Here is a 22,769-nt window from a genome sequence, read left to right as displayed (position 1 = left end):
GTGAGACTTAGACTCAATTTGCCTGTGCAGTAGCGATGTATACTTCTATAATTCCTAGCCACATCTACAGTTCCCGTGGTCGTGCCATTGTCCTGTATACAAGGGAAGTTTCGGTCTGATTCGTATATCACTGTTGTGTCCATCAACCACAAGATGAAGTCCAAATTTTCACAACCACAAGAAAATATATTTCCTTGGACCTTGATCTTCATCTTGCTATTCCGTCCAGCAGCCAAATCGAGTTTAGATCTAGCATCCTTACTTAGTTCTCCTATTAAGTTAAAGACATATCCAGGAGAATAAGACTAGTGTAATTGACAAACACTATGGGGATAGTATCAAAAACATTGTGAGACAGATTCAGTTCAATTAATTTTCCTGGATTTGGTATAATTGGGAAGTGTCTGAGGCCATTTGATGACACGTCTAAATTCTGGATTTCTTCCAGTTCCTTAAACATATCAGTCTTTGTAAATGTGTAGTTAGCATTTTGTAAGTTGCAGTTTCTAATAGAAAGCTTTTTAACATTCGAGAAAGCTTGGAAAAAGTCATAGCTTATGGCACCAAAGTCGTTCCCTGAAACATCAACGTTATACACATGTTCCAAACCATATACGCGTTTGACAGATGCTTTGTTATAACCAAATAGAAAGGTCTTCAAGTTGTCCGTATTGTAAAAAGTTACATCAAAATCAACGTCTACAGCACTAGCAAAGTAACGCTGTTACATCAAAATATACAATATTTTGTGGTAGTGCTACCGCTATTGGAGATGCTAACATGGTTTGGCTTGGTACGTCATATACCTGTCGCTGATAGCTGACATCAAGATACTTCAAACGTGAAAATACCATCAAAATTAATAAAAGGCCACCATCCCCAACAAGGAAGTTTTCAGATATATCAAAGCACTTCAATGCATTCCCTGAAAGGACTTTTATTGATAGAGCCAGCTTCAATCATGTATATTCCATTATGTCGCAATGATAATACTGATAAACATATTTGTGTCAAATATCTTGTGCTGTTTGAGGTAAGTACACGCTCATCGATGTCAGCCTTATGCTTCAATGGAGAGGTATGTGACCCATTGAGCCAGATTCTACTCATGTTTCTGCCTACAAAGGGAAACAGGAGGTGTAAACTCTTCTGAATTCCTATCCCATTATAACATAGTTCCAAATGTTTCAAAAACATTAGTGGCTTCAAAACACCAGTTTCACAGTGTGCTATATGGCAGTGGTTCAAAATCAAACTTTCTACTTTGGTTTCATTTAAACTCTGGAATGATTTATTTGTAAGTTTTCTACTGAACAGTCTCCACCATAGACAAATCTTGAGTCCATTTGAAGAACCTTTAAAGTTGAGAGTTTGGAGAATCCGGAACCGAACACAGGCTCTGGAATTGAGTCTAAATATAGACTATGAAGGTTTGTAAGAGGAGGAAACACCCGATCCGGATATGACGTCATACTATTCTTTTCAAGATTTAATGTATGCAATTTATTGAGGTCTTTGAAAATATCCTCAGGGGAAAGATTCATCGCCAAGTTTGTTCTTGGCAAACGACAACTTTACTGTCAGATTAAACAAGCCTCTGAAGACACCAGTGTCCATTTTTTGAGAGTAAGTTTGAATTAAGATTCAGATAAGTGAGATTTGAGAACTTCTGAAATGCACCACTGCTCAAACTGGTTAGACCATTTTCACTCATGTCAAGTGCGGTTATATTACATGGAAGATCATTTGGAAGGTGTTCCAATTGTCTCCCTTGCAATCAACAAACAAACCATATCGTTGGTCTGTGTGCAGGCTACAAACAGGTTTCTTCCCTTGGCAATAGCCCAGAGTCAGTAGGACTATCCACTCCTTCAGCATGATGACCTGGAAGAGAAGTTTGATATAGTTAAAGGAGAATACTAGACAATTGTAATAATTTACTGGGTGAAAGATAAAGTTATCAGAAACATTTACTCCAATTTTAATTTAAAAATATGGTTTTCTTATGTTTTATCGTGAAAACAGTTTCTGTTATCTGAGCTTCGGCCATTATGCATATTCCGCTGGAACTCACGTGACCTTTCCGCTCGTGACATCATATGTGACTAGCGTCCGCCATATTGCCAACGCACAAGCGCTACAGTAATACAAATCGTGTTGTTTCTGTCGTTTTTGTAAATGGTACGATGGTGTATTCCGTTGCCTGGGGATGCACAGAATCATCGAACAATGGGAAGAGCCACCATTTCTTCCGTTTTCCAAATAAAGAGACAGAGTTAGGCAGGAGAAATGCTCCGATCATTCTGAGTCGGATGCATATGAAAGAGACATGCACACATGGGATATGAAAATCCCAAAGCTTGGCTGAAGAAGGAAGAAGTACCCACGAGATTCATTTATACTCCATCATTCCCTGTAACAACTTACTGTCAGTGGTATTTTTAACATAAATTAAATCAAGTCCGATTACCAGTCGAATTGCGCCAGCTACAAATTGCACCAGCAAATTTGGTCAAATTGCCCTGGAGTTTTGGTCAAATTGCCCCAGGGTGGGAATGATCAAAATGCTAAAATTTGTTTCAAATGATTATATATAGGCCATAAATTCATAGTTTTGTCAACTTTGATATTATGCTCTTCATATAAAAGTATATACATAGTTATTAGTTTACTAATGGAACATTTATCAGAAATATTACTTCCTAATATTTTTTATAAAAAGATCATAAGATCAAAGTTGACAAAAACTATGCATTTACGGCATATATTTACACATTTTAAATAAATTTGACCAAATTAGTATGAATGACCAAGTTTGCTGGGGCATTTGGTAGCTGAGGCAGTTCGACTGGTACCCATGAGATATATATTATCAAAATCAGTAAGAGATTTCACATGAACTTGAAAATGTTTCGCTATAACGTTCTTTTCGGTTTGGAGCCCTAAATGCTGCAGTCTACCCGAAACATTGCCAAAAACAACGGCAAATCATGAAGCACTTGTTGCTTTCATTGTTTTCCATTTTGTCCAATTACGCACGTCGGCATCAGACTCGCTATTTGTCAGTAGTGTGTGCCGTGAAAGCTGTTCTGTATTCTCATTGGCTGACAAGATGTCATTCTAAGTTTATGACCGAGCACCATGTAGCTATTTCCATAACCAAACACTGGGAAACATACATTGCCGTGGCTAGTACATTTAATTCACCACTTTTCGAGGGAATAACTTATCTGCGTCGCGAATATTATCTCTGCTCGACCAGGCTGCGATCTTGCCATGGAGACTTGATACGTTATTAATCAACATTAGGATCCTATTTTTTTTCTAAAAAATAACTCCAGTATAATTTTTGTAGCAGGTAATTTCTATTTTCCCCGTCTGAGGCATAATTATTTTGTTTTAAATCCCAGACACTCTACAGCCACCCATTTGACACAAAAGGAACTGCAATCACATTGCAAAAAAATATAATTCATAGGGTCTGGTCATATATTTATAGGGCTGGGTTTGCTGGTTGGAACTGTATCACATTTTGCTGACAAATAGTATTCTTGTTAAATTATATGGTCTATTTTTATATTTATTTTGACCTCAAGCGGTGCCTCCGTTTTGTTTGATTCTTCTTCTTCATCTTCAGTGGAAGATTGTCTTGCAAGATGTAAAATCGGATCGTGCTGATACGGTCTAACATCCATTTCAGAAATTACATCAGGAACATCTTTTATTGCTTCAGAATTCATGGACACTGTTAAGTTGTGAGGTAAAATCAAAGAGGAAGGCATCAGCAACAGGCACATATGACGCCGTGTCACGTCATACCCCTCTGCTCATTAACTGTCGGGTGTTTCCGTAATAGGCGGAAATACAAGTACGTTTTTTTTGTGTTTGCACTGCTATTTTACAAACGTTTTGTTCAATTTCAATCACGAAAGGTTACTGTTAGAATATCCTTTACAATGTATCAAAAGTGTTGTTTTCGTTCGCATTCTCCTTTAACGTCACATATACCTTAGAGGATCCATACCAGATCGGCTAGATCATACTACTCGAACAGATTACCAAAGCAGCTGATCACCAGCTGATCTTGTTTTAAGCTAGATGTTTGATTGTTTCATTTGTTCATCAAGTGACAAAATCACATTGAAACTGAGCAAAGATACTAATACAATTCATTGATCCAAGATCGCGCCACGTCAACATCAAACTCGTGTCGTTTGTGTGCCGTTTTCAGAGTTAGCCATACAATGTAGTGACATTAATGAAGCATATTGGCGGTACCAACTCGAGGTTATGAAAACACACTAAACGTCGATAAAGTCCTAGGGACAATGAATGCACTAAACGTCGATGAAAGTCCTAGGGACAATGAATGCACTAAACGTTGATGAACGTCCCGAGGACACTGAATCCACTAAACGTTGATGAAAGTCCTGAGGACAATGAATGCACTAAACGTTGATGAAAGCCCCGAGGACAATGAATGCACTAAACGTTGATGAAAGTCCCGAGGACAATGAATGCACTAAACGTTGATGAAAGTCCCGAGGACAATGAATGCACTAAACGTTGATGAAAGTCCTTGGGACAATGAATGCACTAAACGTTGATGAAAGTCCTTGGGACAATGAATGCACAAAACGTTGATGAAAGTCCCGGGACAATGAATGCACTAAACGTTGATGAAAGTCCTTGGGACAATGAATGCACTAAACGTTGATGAAAGTCCCGGGGACAATGAATGCACTAAACGTTGATGAAAGTCCTTGAGGACAATGAATGCACTAAACGTTGATGAAAGTCCTTGGGACAATGAATGCACTAAACGTTGATGAAAGTCCCGAGGACAATGAATGCACTAAACGTTGATGAAAGTCCGAGGACAATTAATGCACTAAACGTTCATGAATGTCCTGGGGACAATGAATGCACTAAACGTTCATGAAAGTCCGAGGACAATGAATGCACTAAACGTTCATGAATGTCCTGGGGACAATGAATGCACTAAACGTTCATGAAAGTCCGAGGGACAATGAATGCACTAAACGTTGATGAAAGTCCAGGGACAATGAATGCACTAAACGTTGATGAAAGTCCGAGGACAATGAATGCACTAAACGTTCATGAAATGTCCTGCGTGGGGACAATTAATGCACTAAACGTTCATGAAAGTCCGAGGACAATGAATGCACTAAACGTTGATGAAAGTCCTAGGGACAATTAATGCACTAAACGTTGATGAAAGTCCCGAGGACAATGAATGCACTAAACGTTCATGAATGTCCTGGGGACAATGAATGCACTAAACGTTCATGAAAGTCCCGAGGACAATGAATGCACTAAACGTTGATGAAAGTCCTAGGGACAATGAATGCACTAAACGTTGATGAACGTCCCGAGGACACTGAATGCACTAAACGTTGATGAAAGTCCTGGGGACAATGAATGCACTAAACGTTGATGAAAGTCCCGAGGACAATGAATGCACAAAACGTTGATGAAAGTCCCGAGGACAACGAATGCACTAAACGTTGATGAAAGTCCCGAGGACAATGAATGCACTAAACGTTGATGAAAGTCCCGAGGACAATGAATGCACTAAACGTTGATGAAAGTCCTTGGGACAATGAATGCACTAAACGTTGATGAAAGTCCCGAGGACAATGAAAGCACTAAACGTTGATGAAAGTCCCGAGGACAATTAATGCACTAAACGTTCATGAATGTCCTGGGGACAATTAATGCACTAAACGTTCATGAAAGTCCCGAGGACAATGAACGCACTAAACGTTGATGAAAGTCCTAGGGACAATTAATGCACTAAACGTTGATGAAAGTCCCGAGGACAATGAATGCACTAAACGTTCATGAATGTCCTGGGGACAATTAATGCACAAAACGTTCATGAAAGTCCTGGGGACAAAGAATGCACAAAACGTTGATGAAAGTCCCGAGGACAGCGAATGCATTAAACGTTGATGAATGTCCTGCACATTCAAATATTCAATTTAGAATTTAGAACTCGTGAAGGTCCGGCTTAGAATTGGCCTTCAGTAACCCATGCTTGTCGTAAGAGGCGACTAACGGGATCGGGTGGTCAGACTTGGTTGACACATGTCATCTGTTCCCAGTTTTGCAGATCGATGTTCATGCTATTGATCACTGGAATGTCTGGTCTAGACTCGATTATTTACAGACCGCCGCCATATAGCTGTAATATTGCTGAGTGCCAAACTCACTCACTCACTTAGAATTTAGAACATGTGACACAGTCTGTTCTTATCTTATCACTTTATCACGCATAGTCAAACACTATACATGTACAACGGTAGGAACATCGGGACAGAAACGCATGTGGAACAGTCAACACCAACAATATATCTACGAAATTGATACCAGTTTATATCGCCTCTGGGTCGGTATGTCCTCGAGTGAACTCAGGCGTCACCAAAGGGAAGTGAGTGAGGATGCAAAACAAAAGCAAGACAATTTTACCTGGTAGTACCACCCAATGGGACGAGGAATGCCATTTTCAAGTGTAATTCGAGAATTTCTAAATATTAGATCTTTGGTATGAAAGAGGCAGACATGTGTTTTGATCACTAAATCGTTATTAATTTTTATTAATAAGTAGAATCTATGCACATGATCGTATAAAAGCTTCACTTATACACTGTTTTCTCAGATAAACTCTGAAAGCAAGTTTGTTGGTGATTTGTACCATATCGAACCTCACCAGCTAGTGAAATTAGAAGATCAATAGTTTGTTCAATTTCCGGGATTCATTGCAATTCAACATAGGCAAATTTTGTTTAAAACCGACGGCTGTGTTAGGCCATCATTTTCAGGTATGTCGAACTCTATTCGACAAGGGTAATTAACGAATCAGATTGTGCAAAACACTCACTATTGGTTTACAATACCGTATACCATTGTGAGTCGTGAAGTGGCGTTTTGCGCTAAGATTCTTGCCTGTTACAAATTTATCGGGGATGATATTATTACTACTCATGCATTTATGTATCAGGTATTCAGTAATTGTCTTCCTACACATTTGGTTTCAGTAAAGTCTTATATGTACATCTGGTATTACCACAAACTGCTATAAGTCCCCGTGGTCCCTAGTTTGGTGATCTGCCTTCAGTTGCTGGTGACCAATAATCCGTCTTATATATTGTAATCTCCTGAATAATATCATAAATTTTTAATTACATGCTAAATTTATGTCTCTATCTTTGATATGCTCATTGCTTTACTGTCCTTAGTTGACAGAATTTAAATTTATTACTTTCTTATCATTAATGTATATTTAGTTTTAGTCAAGGTATGGCTGAAATATTGTCGATGTGACTCTTAATCCTAATTCACTCACTCACTCACTCATCACTAACTGATACTAACTCATGAACACATAGTTATGATAATGACAGAATCGGACAACGGTGTTTAGAACATATTTCTGTTGATCATAGGGATCTGCTTCTATAACCTAACTAAATCAATTTATATACATAATTCTTTCTTGGTTTATCAAAGCATCTATGTATCTCACCTGTTAGTGTGAGGTGTATGTCTGTATGGCTTGGCAGGCTGGAGTTCAGAATATGATATGTCAGTTCGGTGATATAATATGTCCCTCATCCATCGAAAGCCATCCGTCCGTTTACACAGCGAAGTTAACAATGCAGCGTTCGACGAAACAGGATCGTGAATACCAGCTCGGTCTGAACAGTCATTTGATACCAACGATTGTGCATTCAGGTGTAAACATCAGGTGACTCAGACCTGACGACATGACTGCCATGTTCCTGGTGTTCCAGTCGATAACTACCACTACTGTGTTGTAATAAGATATTTAAAAAATGATGTTCTTAACTCAACACATAAATATCTTAAGGTATTGATTTCTGTTTCACCAGATTGCCCGGTAATGTTACTCTGATGTGTGGCCCATCACCAGATTCTGTCTGGGCGCCTTTCTTATTCATGGTTATTCACGAAGCTTTAACAGAATATCCGTATGTGCATGTGCAGTAAATCCGCTTCAAGTTTGTCAAGAGGGCTTTGCATATCTACATTCAAAGCACGCACTATACGGTGTTAAGCATTGTCATATAACAAGCCGAAAAAGTGATGTGATATTCTTAGAGTGTTAAGTTGGTCCCCCGGGCCCTTTATCACAGTGAGTGTCAGTAATATTGCTCCCAGATTGTATCACCTATTTCAGCACGGCTCCCTTGGGGGCTGCATAAATCGCCTTACACGCGCATGCCGCGCGTTGTTGGATAGATGTGTCCTGTGGCTACACGGAGAATGTTTCCGAACGAACGAAATTTGAGGTTTTACGTCGGCTTTTAGCGTGGCCAATGTCGCCGACGGGGTAGGTGGGGTTGATATATAAATTAATTAATAATGTAGTAATAGGGATAAACCACCATACCCAAAAAAATGTAAGTTATGGGAGATTAAACTTAGGTAGTTTTAGAATAATAAAAGTAGTTAAAAATACAGTAGAACACGGATATAGCGAACACGGATATAGCGTACAAACGGATATAGCGAACACATTTAAAAGTCCCGTCAACAGTCCTTTATAATATCATTAAAATTATACGCGAATAACGAACTCGTGAGTAGCGAATTAACGGCTATAGCGAACTGATTTACTACCCCCAAGCCCAACTATCGACGTGATTAGCGAACTCATTAACGTGTCTGTGATGCAGTCGGCAAAATGAAGTCTGCAAGACGTGGTGTGCAGAGCAAAATTGTGGTACTTTGTTAAACGTAATTAAGTTATATACATGTATTTTTGAGATTGTTGTGATTGTTAAACATGTTCTTGTTAAACATGTTCTAGCTAATGTCTGTGAATGATAAATTCAGAATTTTAATGTTATGTCAATGTACATGTACAAGAATAAACATTTGTAGCCTCAGCATATAGGTGTCTCTACATCTCTACAATCCAAGATGGCGGTCAAATGTGAATAACGAACACCGGATATAGCGAACTAAATTTCGTGGTCCCTTGGAGTTTGTTATATCCGTGTTCTACTGTATGATATAAATAAAATGAAAAGCCGAAATTATAAAAAGAGTGAAAAAAATAAAGCAGTTGTTAATAATAAGAGGAGTTGGAGTAAATAGAGGGATAGTTAAAATGGGTGAGGGTGGGGTGGGGGTGGGGGTGGAGGTGAGTATAAAATAAGTGTATAGCATGTTAGAAATGTTATGGTGGTACAGTTAGGCTGTACTTATTTTAATAAAATGGGACCTAGTAAAGAAAGAAAAAGGGTTGTAACGGGTGGGGGTGGGGGGTGAGGAGACGATAAGGCAAAGGCCGTGTGGGTGGTAATGGGATTGTTGGCGAGCTGGCTTGCATTGAGGGTCGTGACCTTTGTACACGAGGGCTGGAGCTAGGTTTGTTTACGTATTAGTGGTTGCTGATTGGCTGGGAGAGGCGCGGACCTTTTAGCAGAAATAAGACAACTGTAAATAGATGATTTGGTTTCCCAGGTCTAAATGAGCAGGCTTATGTTGGTGATAGAGTTTAAGTATAGAGAAGTGAAATTTGGGTGCCTGGTCTAAATATATAGGCTATTGAGACGTAGTATGATGAGGATTGTTTGGGAGGTTCTAAATTTTATTTATTAAATTTGAGTTTTGGATAAAGGTGGCTATGGCATGAAATATATTTGACGGGTTAAAAGGATTTAAAAGTAGCTGTATGTTGTTGTGATATTTACTTGGAATGCTGGTGTGTAGTTGTGTGATGTTTGTTTGTTGGAGGTGGCAGTGTGTGAATATGTGTTCAATGGTTTCAGGTTGATTGCAATGAGTACATAATCCATCTGGGTGTCTGTTTTGTTTGAATAATGGATGATTTAGGTTTGTGATGCCAGTGATTAATCTTGTGATGAGTGTGTCCATGTGTTTGTTGCTTGAGTAGGTGAGTGTTTTGGTGATAGGTTTAGTTATGATTGCTTTGACCCAGGTGGATTTATTTGTGTTAAGGTTGTGTTGGTAGTTTTGGTTGATTATGTGGTGTTTGATGAGTTGTTTTATTTCGGTTTTGGATGTGTGAAATTGAATGGGTGGTGAGTTTTGTGTGGTGGCTAGTTTGGCTGCTATGTCTGCTGTGTTATTTCCTTGGTTGTGTGTATGAGCTGGAATCCACATTAGTGTTATGTTTTTATTTAGTTGTTGGAGTGACTCGGTTTGTATAATTATGTTGTGTATTAAGTCGTTACGTGCTTTTGAGTGCTTGTGTTGAAGTTGTTTGACGGCGCTGAGAGAGTCTGTAAGTAATAAGATGTTGGTGTGGGGCATAGTGGGGATGAGGTGAAGTGCTGTTAGAATTGCTGTGAGTTCTGCTGTGTTAATGTTTGTGTGGTTTGTATAGTGGAGGTTTGTTGTTAGGGGGGGTGTTTGGTTTACATGGATGCCTATGCCTATGCGTTTGTTTGTGCCGATTGAGGCGTCTGTATATATCTGGGTATGGTTGGGATAATTTAGGTTGATGTGGGTTTGGATGAGGTTTGTTTTGGTTTGAGTGTCTGTGGATTTAGGGAGATTTTGGAGTGTTTCTACTAGGGTGGTATCTGTAGGGGGTGGGGGTTTGTCATGAATGTATCTTGTTATGGGAGGTGTGTGTTGGATGGTGTTTAGGTGGTGTGAGTGAAGCAGACTGTTGAGGTGAGTGAGTAGAGGGGCTTTGTTTGGGTTGTTTTTAAATTTTTTGATAGTGGATTTTTTAATGTTTGTGTATTTAGTTGTGATAAGTTTGTAGATTGGGTTGTGTTGGGCCCCAGCCCAGTAATTGAGTGCGGTTTGATTTATTCGTGTTTTGATTGAAGGGATGCCTGTGAGTAGGAGAAGAGTGTTGTGGGAGGTACCAGTCCTAGTGCCTAGGGCTTGTTTAAGGGCTTTATACTGTATTGAATTGAGTTTTTGGAGGTTGGTTGGGGAGATAGAGTGGAGGACCGGAGCAGCATAGTCCAGTCTAGACTGTATCAGAGTTTTGTATATACTAATAAGTGTTTGTTTGTCGGCTCCCCAGTTTGTGCCGCTGATGGCTCGCATGAGATTTAAATCTTTTTGGCATGAATTGACCAGGTTATTAATGTGGGGTGTCCATGTCATGTGTTGGTCGAAAGTTACACCTAGGAATTTTGCCTCTTTTTTCGAACTTGATTTCTTGGTTGTTGAGATGAAGTTTGGGTGTATAATTTTGCATTCTTTGTTTTTTGAATAGGATGCCCACGGTTTTTTTAACGTTAATGTGGAACCCCCATTTTTGGGCCCAGTTTTGGATGTGGTTTAGCATTCTTTGAGTTTTGATTGTGGCTTGGTTTCCTGAGGTAGATGATGTCCAAAATGAAATGTCATCAGCAAATTTTGCAGTAGAAATTTCTGGCCACTTGTCCGGAAAAATGTCATTAATCATAAAGTTGAATAGTGTTGGGGAGATTATACTCCCCTGGGGGGTTCCATTTTCTAGTGGAAAGGGGTCCGAGACAGTGTTGTGAGATTTGACTATTATTTGTCTGTTATTAAGAAATGCTTGAATGAAATTTAGAATCCGCCCGTGTATGGCTTTTTCTTGTAGTTTTTGGATTAGGCCGTTGTGCCAGATCATGTCGAAAGCTTTGCTGAAGTCTATAAAAATGGCCAGCGTGTATTGTTTTTGTGCTTGGGCTACCTTTATATCTTGTTCCAAATGTAAAATGTGATCCAAAGTTTGCCTATTTGGAGTGAAGCCACTCTGGTCCTGCTTAATTAGGTTATGGGTTTCAATTTGGTGTTTTAGTCTATTGTTTACTATAGACTCTAGTGTTTTACATAAATGTGAGGTAAGGGAAATGGGTCGAAATGAATCTGGGGAGTTAATGGGTTTCCCTGGCTTTAGGATTGGCACCACCTTGGCTGTTTTCCATGAAGATGGTATGTTTCCTGTGGTCCAGATATGGTTGAATAGAGTGAGTGTTAAGTTTAGGATGTTTGGTGGAAGTTTGTTTAGTATTGTGTATGTAATGTTATCTGGACCAGGGGCTGAGGCTGTTTTTTTATGTTTTAAAGCTGCCTTAAGTTCGTGAATGTTTATGTTTTTGTTTATAGGTAGATGTGAGTGGGGTGGTTCAGGTGAGTAGGGTGGGTGATTTTTAATGGTATTTTGAAAGTTTGCTGTGTAGTTGGTGGAGCTACTAGTGTCCGAGAAGTGGGCAGCAACAGCATTAGCTTTATCTTTATTTGTGGGGAGGTTCGGAAGGTTAGGTTGAATTATAGATTTGGAATTTCCCTGTATGGCTTTAAATTTTTTCCACATTTTTCTAGAGTTTTGTTGATTTAGCCTCAGGGTCGAGCAAAATTTTCTCCAATGTTCCTTTTTTGCTGCCTTGATTAGTTGTTTTGTGTTATTTCTGAGTTTTTTAGCTAAATGTAATTTCGAACGGTCCCTCTTTGATTTATTGAGGGCCTTTTTCCTTGTCTTTCTGACATTAATTATGTCTTGGCTCCACCATGGGACTGTTTTTTGTGCTTGAGTGGTCCGAAATGTGGGTATGCATGTATTTGTTATATCGATGATGGTGTTGGTAAGCTGTGAATTAAAGGTTTCTGTGTCGGTGTTTATAATGTTGGATGGGTCGATTTGATTGCAGAGTTTGGTGAATTTATTCCAGTCTGCTTTGTGTACATTGTATTTGATTTCGGCGCTAGAAGTGGGGGTAGTATGGAGGTTTGTTTGTGACTCTGGTGTAAGTAGTGTAGATATGGTGGTTTTTATGGGGCAGTGGTCACTGCCCCAGGTGTCTGCATGTACCTCCCATAGGCAAGCTTTTGAATATGTAGGGGTGGTGATTGTAAGGTCTATTGCAGTCGGAGATTGGGCGTGGGAAAGAGGGTATCTGGTGGGTTGATTATCGTTAAGTGTGATGAGGTTGTGGTCGTCTAGCCAGTTAGATAGAAGTATGCCGTTATTGTCAGTATAGGGTTTTGTGCCCCATAATGGATGGTGTTTCCGTTTGTTTTTACGCAACTTTATAGCCGAGCAATTAAGGTTTCTGTGATTTTAAGCTGTGCGTTTTTCTTCCACGTAGGCCCCGGTGGAAGAAACTTGTTCCACCCAGCCTCCGGTGGAAGTCGCCTGCGCCATGGCATTTTTCAAGCCTTCTACTTTGTCATATCTATGCATGTTATACGTTCTTGGAAACCTTGGGAAACGCTCTCTCCAAATATGCAAACGTGAATATTGTGCTGCCCCTGGTAACCAGTCCAGATTGAAACTCCGACGTGATGTTTTGTGTAATTTTACTGAAGTTCAATTCTTCTGTGATATAGCAATTTTCGCCAACATCGCGCAGTCGTGATATAACGGCTACTATTCTTACACATCACCTCAGAATATACATTTCTATAGCGCGTTTGAAAGCCTATTAAGGCGTGTTTTAGACAATGTATAATACGCACATGTTGCACATTCAATGGTGGAGCTATATGAGTAAAATGTGCGAACTGCAAAATATAAGGGACGTGATATAGATTGGCGGAATATATGAATTTGTACACCGCCTATACCGGCGGTGTTAATATTTACATCTATAGTGCATTTGCAAGATCATTCATGTGGGATTCTGGGAATATGTAATATGTTGTTGTGCACCATTAGATAGTTGAGCAATACAGGAATGAACATGCTTGACATAACTAAAAAGGACAAGCGTTTGGAATCTAACCATAACAGCAATACCTGTAGTGTTATTATTTATAATGTTAGTGTATCAGAAAGCCCTTGAAAATGCAGTTTTGCCAAGGTATAATGTGCATTCGAGTCACACCTGATAGTCGGGCTCTGCGCGCCGTTATATTTTGCTGAAACCGGATCAAATCTATGATCTGGCGTGCATGCTCCGTCGGCCCGTCGGCGTTATGACAGCTATACTTTATCACAAAAGCCGCCGCTATTGTCACTTAATTAGCTTTATATCACACTCTATATATCACATCTACGTATCATCATTGTTTTTATAACGTCTGTTTGACCTGTCCTCGTGGATTCGTTGTATATACATGCACATCTCTAGCTTCCTGTAAATCTAATTATCACTTCATTAGCTGTCCATCACTCTGCTGTGTTTACTGTTTAGTCTGAGGCGTGGCAGGTGATTTCCGGAGATGTACCACTAATCAGCAAATTTAATTTAATTTCGTCACCGTGAAGATATCCTCCTTTTGATAAGCAGCTTTGTGATTTTATAATCTTGTCGCCCGACTGATTTCGGCCATGTGCATAGAATGCTTGGTTTTCATTGGGATGGGCAATTCACACCTTTTTGGCGTGCCCTTGCCCCTCCAAATGGACGTCATGCATAGAATGGAGATGGGCAATTCACAATTTCCTCCTCTCCCTTAAAAACATCCGACTTGGTCACATGACAGTGACCTTCATCTAAACCATTCCATTGGCTATCTGGCGGGGACGTGGTAATATAAGTGAATGCTCACAATATCATCATCACAGACCGAGTGTCTAAGTGGACGAATACCAGTCGGCGTTGACGATCCCTATTGGCAAGTGAACTTTACTTTTATTACCTTTTGCTTGTTTTTTAATAAGTCATCTACGCTGCTCAATATATCAAACTGATACATAGCATAAATAGGGTTCTTAAAATATCCAAGTACAAAACTGTGACATCAAGGCCCTTTTCTGTAGCTCCCAGAAACATAGTACAGTGAATCTTTTGCCAGTATGCCTTCCACAAATGTATCAGTGGTTTGTCAAAAGTGCAAAACATATTACAAAGGCGTTGCGCATTTAAAAAATGTTATCCTAACAGTTCTACTGCTGCTATAAACGCCATTCATACCCAAAATCGCCGCCAAAGCGAGTCTTATACAGCTACTCAGCTTGTGTCCATGTCGGCTCTATTGGCATTTTGTGGCACATTCACAATAAACAAAAACCAAATCCCTGAGTACATCAGGGTACACACAATACAAGGAGAGGACGCACCTGTAGCCTCTCCTTCAAATAATAATCCAATGCCGAGTACCAGTACTGGTTTAACTGGGTCGACCAGAAATGGTACTCGGTATAATTACCAACACAACTCAGTCAGGGCTAATCTAACTAACTCTGGCTTATATGATAGGTTCCCTGAAAGTGAACCCACACTTTCAGGGTTTAAGCAATATTTAACCAATATTCTTAAAAAAGCAGGGCGTAAAGCTGGGGACACATGTCGCCGCGTTTCTAAGTTTTTCTATTTTATCCAAAAACAGGTATTCCCAAATAGTAATATGGCTTGTATCAATTTTGATATATTTGAGCACGTAGATGAAATACATCATTTCAACATGGTATTTTCGCAAAACGGGGTTTCTGCAGGTGCCATTAAAAATTACCAGCAGTCAAATCCTGGGTTCTCACCTACTGTCAAACATATGTTAAAATGTCACCAAGGGTTTGCGATAATTTGCGTAGGTTTACAAGTGCTACAAATTGTTCATATACAGGTGTAAGTAAACAATATAAACGCGAGGAAGCCCATAAATCTGTTGCAGAATTCAGAGATGAAACCAGGCAACCGCCATCCATTTCCGTTGCTCAAAGGGATACACAGATCCTGCAACCAGACAGGAGGTGAGGGACATCCTGGATCGGGCCAAGGCAGATCGACAATCCGATGACGATCAGCGCCTGGTGATGCGGTACCTGTCCTGTGGGATAATTCAACTTGGTCATGCCCAAAGACCTTCGGTGGCATCCTGTATGAAGTTGGCTGACTTTGATAAGGCACGATCCGTTGGCGACAGGTACCAAATTTCGTTCATGGACCACAAGACGTCCACGAGCTTCCTGGTCAGCATAACCTTGTGCAAAGAGGAGTACAACATGTTCAGGGATTACCGCCGGTATATACGTGGTGACATGCCTGAAGATGTCCAGCCGGAAAAGTCGCCTTTCTTCAGAAAGGTGGACAATGGTACCGAAGTGGGTAACATGTCCCTCGAGTTGGCCCGCTTCCAGGGCGAAAGAGGTTTCTTTAAACCCAACGAGGGAAATAAACGTAAGACATTTACAGCCACGGATGTTCGAAAAGCTTTGGAGACTGAAGTGGCAAGGCAGCATCCCGATGATGCTGCAAAACGTAAGATGGCCAGTGACTATCTTGCACATGGCCCAAAACAGTAGATAAATATTATGCTAAAAACACCCTTACAGGCTGCTAGTGAGTGTGCATTTGTAGCCGGTGTCATCAAACAAGCAGCTAGTGCATCAAACGACGGTGAGGAACCTGCCTCGGCGTCCATTCCAACAGCGCCCCAGCCCCAGCCCCAAAACCCCAAAGGTAGGGGAAAGGAAAAGGCAAAAGTAAAGGCAAAGGCAAACTCATCAAGCCCAAAAGGTAATAAATTAGGTGGATAGTGGAAGGTAGGGGAAGGGAAAGGTAACAGTAACAGGGAAGATGATCAAACCATAATCAACTATAGGCTAGAAGTAATAGGATATAACCTGTAATTCAATAACCTAATGTCAGTATTGACGCATTAGGTTTATACAACAGTAGTAAAGGGTTCGCTGTTCGAACTTGCTGTTGTGGGAATAGTGCAGGAAAATGAAAATGGCACTCTTAAAAGAGCAACCTCCACGTGGTGAGTGCTGGTTAATACGAATAGCTCTTAAAGTTTCTTTGGGGTGGTTCCGACGAGTTATAAATCACCATTGTGCAACTTATTTGATACGTAGACGTACGTGTATTTCGTAATGTTTATCATTCATTTATATGACAATGTATATATATATATAAGGTCTCTTTTTTTCAGCTATAATGTCTATATGCAAATTCGTGTCTAACGAATCACCCCCACTATCAGCAGGGGTAATAAGTCCTTCATCCGTTGTGCGATCCATAATATCTATAATGCATATGGGCCCTTTCAAATTTGTTTCTAACAACGAATAACACGTACATCTGCGACATTTCCCATCTGGTGTGCCGACGCTATCAGCGAAAATCAGTGCTTGTTTCGTTTGGTAATTATTTCTATATCTGATGTTGGTCCTTGACAGCTATAATATTCATTATGCAATGTTGGATTTTTAATATCTATGACGCATTTGAAAGGCCTTTCCAGTGCGCTTCTAACGATGTATAACATGCACATTTACGCCGCTGCGCAAAGGTACCAGTGTTGTTCGTGTATAATGGTCATTTCCCGGTCCCATGTGCTATCGGCGGAAGATGTTTTTTGTGCATAAATTCATTATGCAAAGTTGGATTCTTAATATCTATAACGCATTTGTAAGGCCTTTCCAGTGCCCTTCTAACGATGTATAACATGCACATTTGCGCAGTTGCGCAAAGGTACCAGTGTTGTTCGTGTATAATGGTCATTTCCCGGTCCCATGTGCTATCTGCGGAAGATGTTTTTTGTGCATAAATTCATTATGCATAATACGATTCGTAATATCTATAACGCATTTGAAAGGCCTTTCCAGTGCGCTTCTAACGATGTATAACATGCACATTTACGCCGCTGCGCAAAGGTACTTTAGATGTCCGTATATAATGGTAATTTCCGTCTCCCATGTGCTATCGGCGGAAGATGTTTTCCGCATAAATTCATTATGCAAAGTACGATTCTTAATATCTATAACGCATTTGAAAGGCCTTTCCAGTGCCCTTCTAACGATGTATAACATGCACATTTACGCCGCTGCGCAAAGGTACTTTAGATGTCCGTATATAATGGTAATTTCCGTCTCCAATGTGCTATCGGCGGAAGATGTTTTCCGCATAAATTCATTATGCAAAGTTGGATTCTTAATATCTATAACGCATTTGTAAGGCCTTTCCAGTGCCCTTCTAACGATGTATAACATGCACATTTGCGCAGTTGCGCAAAGGTACCAGTGTTGTTCGTGTATAATGGTCATTTCCCGGTCCCATGTGCTATCTGCGGAAGATGTTTTTTGTGCATAAATTCATTATGCATAATACGATTCGTAATATCTATAACGCATTTGAAAGGCCTTTCCAGTGCGCTTCTAACGATGTATAACATGCACATTTACGCCGCTGCGCAAAGGTACTTTAGATGTCCGTATATAATGGTAATTTCCGTCTCCAATGTGCTATCGGCGGAAGATGTTTTCCGCATAAATTCATTATGCAAAGTTGGATTCTTAATATCTATAACGCATTTGAAAGGCCTTTCCAGTGCGCTTCTAACGATGTATAACATGCACACTTACGCCGCTGCGCAAATGTACTTGATGCCCGTATATAATGGTAATTTCCATGTCCCATGTGCTATCAGCGGAAGATGTTTTTTGTCATATAAATTCATTATGCATAATACGATTCTTAATAACTACAACGCATTTGAAAGGCCTTTCCAGTGCGCTTCTAACGATGTATAACATGCACATGTGGAGTATTTTGCAACGGTGCTCCACACATCTGAAATTGCCGCCGTCTGTGGTGTTCGTGTCACCTGCGCCATCAGCAGATGTAGTGTTCGGCTATGATTTATATGTCCATGGTCCGATTTTCACTATGTCTAATGCAGTCGAAAGCCCTCGAAAGTACGCTCCTAACGACGTATAACGCAGACATGTGCGATGTTCTGCTGAGACGTTACGCACGCCGGTTTATACCGCCGCTTCTTGTGTGGTCGGCCTTTCAAATGCGCCCTTGTTCAGTCTTTGCCTTATCGCGTCTTTGTTTGCTTCTAACTCCGTTATACCTATCTGCAACAAACCTGTATTGGTATCATTAGAAAGCTCTTTTGACGTCGGTGACGGTGGTGAACACAGATTGGATCTATCCTGAAAATTAATATATATATTGAACAATTTGTTTGTAAAAATCGTCATGTTTTGCTATATTTCCGCAGGAAATCCTATATAACTTGGCAAATTGGCTTATATTGCCAGAAAGCCCATTCAATGGCGGAGGTGCATGCCAAAGGGCGTTTTCTAACCCTTCAAATAAAGTATTTATTAACTTTTAAAATGCATAGTACTCTCAGGCGAAAGTCTAACTATCCAACGTATTTACGGGTATTCTTTATATATGGGGACAAGAGCCAGGCTGGCCACTGGCTCAGAAATTTGCATAGGTTCCCGGGCAAGACGATGCGACGGGCACGGCGATGTGAAAATTGCGACGCTGCCGTCCCACGTCTGCCGGCGGAGGTCGGAAAGATGGGGACCGAGGTAGTGCATAGCGGGATAATTCCGACCTCCACCATGATCAAGCTTTTCGTTGCCTTGGTGTTTAAGCTTATGTAACGGCGCGACGTTGCTAGTGCTATTCGTTAAGTCATTGGTTCTCCGAAGATGCTCGATGCGACCCGCGGTGTAGCAGAACTGAAACACATTGAGTCCCGACAGGGCTCAGAGGCGACTTTGACAGTAAGCAAGCGCAAACGGTGGTTGATTTCTCCTGGAAGCAGGACGAAATGATGGTGTTGCATGGGAGTGAAGGGCGACCCTTAGAGGAGAGGCATTAGCGGCGGAACGGTAGCTGGCGCAGGCAAACCAGTTCGAGTCCCGCAGGCTCAGAGGCGACTTGGCAGTAAGCAAAAGCATAGCGGTGGTTGATTTCTCCTGGAAGCAGGACGAAATGATGGTGTTGCATGGGAGTGAAGGGGCGACCCTTAGAGGAGAGGCATTAGCGGCGGAACGGTAGCTGGCGCAGGCAAACCAGTTCGAATCCCGACAGGGGCTCAGAGGCGACTTGGCAGTAAGCAAGCGCAAACGGTGGTTGATTTCTCCTGGAAGCAGGACGAAATGATGGTGTTGCATGGGGAGTGAAGGGCGACCCTTAGAGGAGAGGCATTAGCGGCGGAACGGTGAAGGGGCGAGCTGGCGCAGGCAAAACCAGTTCGAATCCGGCAGGCGCTCAGAGGCGACTTGCAGTAAGCAAGGTGCATAAGCGGTGGTTGATTTCTCCTGGAAGCAGGACGAAATGCTGGTGTTGCATGGGGTGAAGGGGCGACCCTTAGAGGAGAGGCATTAGCGGCGGAACGGTAGCTGGCGCAGGCAAACCAGTTCGAATCGGCAGGGGGCTCAGAGGCGACTTGACGGTAAGCAAGCGCAAACGGTGGTTGATTTCTCCTGGAAGCAGGGACGAAATGATGGTGTTGCATGGGAGTGAAGGGCGACCCTTAGAGGAGAGAGCATTAGCGGTAAGCGGAAGCGGTGGTTGAGCTGGCGCAGGCAAACCAGTTCGAAACCAGTTCCGGGCAGGCTCAGAGGCGACTTTGGCAGTAAGCAAGCGCAAACGGTGGTTGATTTCTCCTGGAAGCAGGACGAAATGATGGTGTTGCATGGGGTGAAGGGGCGACCCTTAGAGGAGAGGCATTAGCGGCGGAACGGTAGCTGGCGCAGGCAAACCAGTTCGAGTCCCCGGCAGAGCGCTCAGAAGGCGACTTGGCAGTAAAGCAAGCATAAGCGGTGGTTGATTTCTCCTGGAAGCAGGGCGAAATGATGGTGTTGCATGGGGTGTGAAGGGCGACCCTTAGAGGAGAGCATTAGCGGCGGAACGGTAGCTGGCGCAGGCAAACCAGTTCGAGTCCCGGCAGGCGCTCAGAGGCAATTTGGTGGTAACTGTGCATGATTTGCCGTGTCAAATCTTTGCAATTCCCTAAGGTGTGGCATATGGGAAAGGAGGGTATATTGCTGTAGTGTCTACAGCTATGTATCTGAAGTCACCCAATTGATGGGTAGGCGCAATGGCATTACACGCCAGACGGACATTGACGTTTTCTGACGTTTGTTATGCATGTTGATGTAAATTGTAGTATGTATTGTTCATCACGTGTAGCAGCTCCACTGCCATTGTCAACAGTACCTGAAGAATTCACAGAGATCTGATCTACCACGACGACCTTCCTCATGTAGACTCAACTGCGCCATCACAGCAATCGGACTTTGAAATCAAAGTTGTATCCTTCCAGGTTTAATGTTTCGTATTATATATTTGTGCTGACATGTTTGAATCATCTGTCCATTATGCAATTGTTAGAGTATTGAATGCGTGAGCTATGGTTATCCATCTGGGTATATGACTGTGATGCACACATGCTTCGTCATGATCATGTTAAATCTTACAAATGGGGAATGCAAAATAAAAAGTACAAGTTAACACTGTCTCGCTTCTAAACTAACACTAACCACAAACCGATGTAACATAAAACTAGCGTGAAAAGGCAATAAGTCATCTAAAACGCTAACCTAAAAACCGAAAAAAACATAAATTAAAACTAAAAGCCTACGGCCTTCTCTTTCAGCTGAATCACTAACCAAAACCGCAGTAACATAAACTTAAAACAAAGAAGGTTAAAACGTAAAATAACAATAACAACACGAAACAAAGAACTAATAATACCGGTAAATTAAAGGGGAAAACATCGATGTGGGCAATAATAAGTCCTTCTCTCCGACACCGAAAAACCCATAAATTAAAACTAAAAGCTGATGCCCTTTTCTTTAAGCTGAATCCCTAACCCAAACCGCAATGACATAAACTTAAAACAAAGAAGGTTAAAACGTAAACCAAAACCGAAAAAAAAACATAAATTAAAACTAAAAGCCTACGGCCTTCTCTTTCAGCTGAATCACTAACCCAAACCAAATTCTATGAATTGAGTCGGTAGGCCGGCCGAGGCATTGATAGTATTGTTTCCAGGTGAGGGGAACATGCTTTCAATGTCTACGAACTAGCCCGGATATTTGTCTTCAATTCCACCTGGTGTGATGGCGAACTGAAAATTTGCTATGTTTGCACTTGGTTTGATGTTGTCTGGAAGGATGAATAAAACGTTTTTCAGTGCTGCGCTTAGCCTCCACCTGGTGTGATGGCGAACTGAATTTTTGCTGTGTTTGCACTTGGTTTGATGTTGTCTGGTTTTTCAGTGCTGCGCTAAGCCGTGGTATTGTCTTTAATTCCACCCGGTGTGATGGCGAACTGAACTTTTGCTATGTTTGCACTTGGTTTGATGTTGTCTGGAAGGATGAATAAAACGATTTCTTTGCTGCGTTTAGCCTTGGTATTGTCTTTATTTCCATGTGAAGAGAAAACGGAGACACGTTTTTTGTGATATTTAATTCTTATTGTTGGTTACTGAAGGTCACCTGCACACAATTACATTCCTAAAGTAGCTTCATAGTGAGTTCTTACTCACCTCATTGTCTTCAAATGAGCCTTGATTGGCGTCACGTTTGCAGAGGCACTTGTTGTGGTGGGGCACACAGGCTCTGCTCTGATGTTTTGATTGTAATGCCTAATCCGAGAGTTTCTGAGTGGAGACATGGAAGCCAACCAAGTGGCGGAATTACGACTGAAAGCCGCCAATCGTTGATCGGTTGTTTAATCGCATATGTGAATGGGATGAGTAAGTCGTGTCAGGTTTAAGCTACCAACCGGCCTTAATCCATGAATGATTGATTGACTCTGTGACCTCAATGCAGAGCTTAATACAAACACTTTTCAATCGCTCGGGCTATATATACCTAGCAGTCAGATACAAGCATCACGGCACTTGTGCTAACATTGTTTGACACAACACATTGTTGAAGACTTCATTCAAGTCATGGCCTACACACTTTTTAAAGGTCCTGTTTCAAAGCCCGTCCACTTTGCCATCCTGGGACATAGCTTCGCGTCGCGGCGACTTGATCAAGTCTGTCCCCCATCCACGTGGCATCATCACTTCCGTATGTGGGATAGGAGGGGCGACTGTCGCCGGATGAAAGC

The 22,769-nt window shown here is 41.3% G+C and overlaps 1 long non-coding RNA gene across 1 annotated transcript; it reads right to left on the bottom strand.

Moving 5' to 3' along the window:
- Positions 1-409: 409 nt before the first annotated feature.
- Positions 410-7,578, bottom strand: LOC124269473. Its single transcript, XR_006896519.1, has 3 exons — positions 7,550-7,578; positions 1,791-1,884; positions 410-1,118 (listed from the first exon to the last, which is right to left on the bottom strand). It is a non-coding gene; the product is annotated as an uncharacterized LOC124269473 (long non-coding RNA).
- Positions 7,579-22,769: the final 15,191 nt, after the last annotated feature.

The sequence above is a fragment of the Haliotis rubra genome, unplaced genomic scaffold (genome assembly GCF_003918875.1).
Source record: "Haliotis rubra isolate DU_JTF1 unplaced genomic scaffold, ASM391887v1 Scf145, whole genome shotgun sequence".
Taxonomy (NCBI): Eukaryota; Metazoa; Mollusca; class Gastropoda; order Lepetellida; family Haliotidae; genus Haliotis; species Haliotis rubra.
The sequence above is the reverse complement of the archived record's forward strand: the minus strand, read 5'-3'. Positions and strand labels throughout refer to the sequence as shown.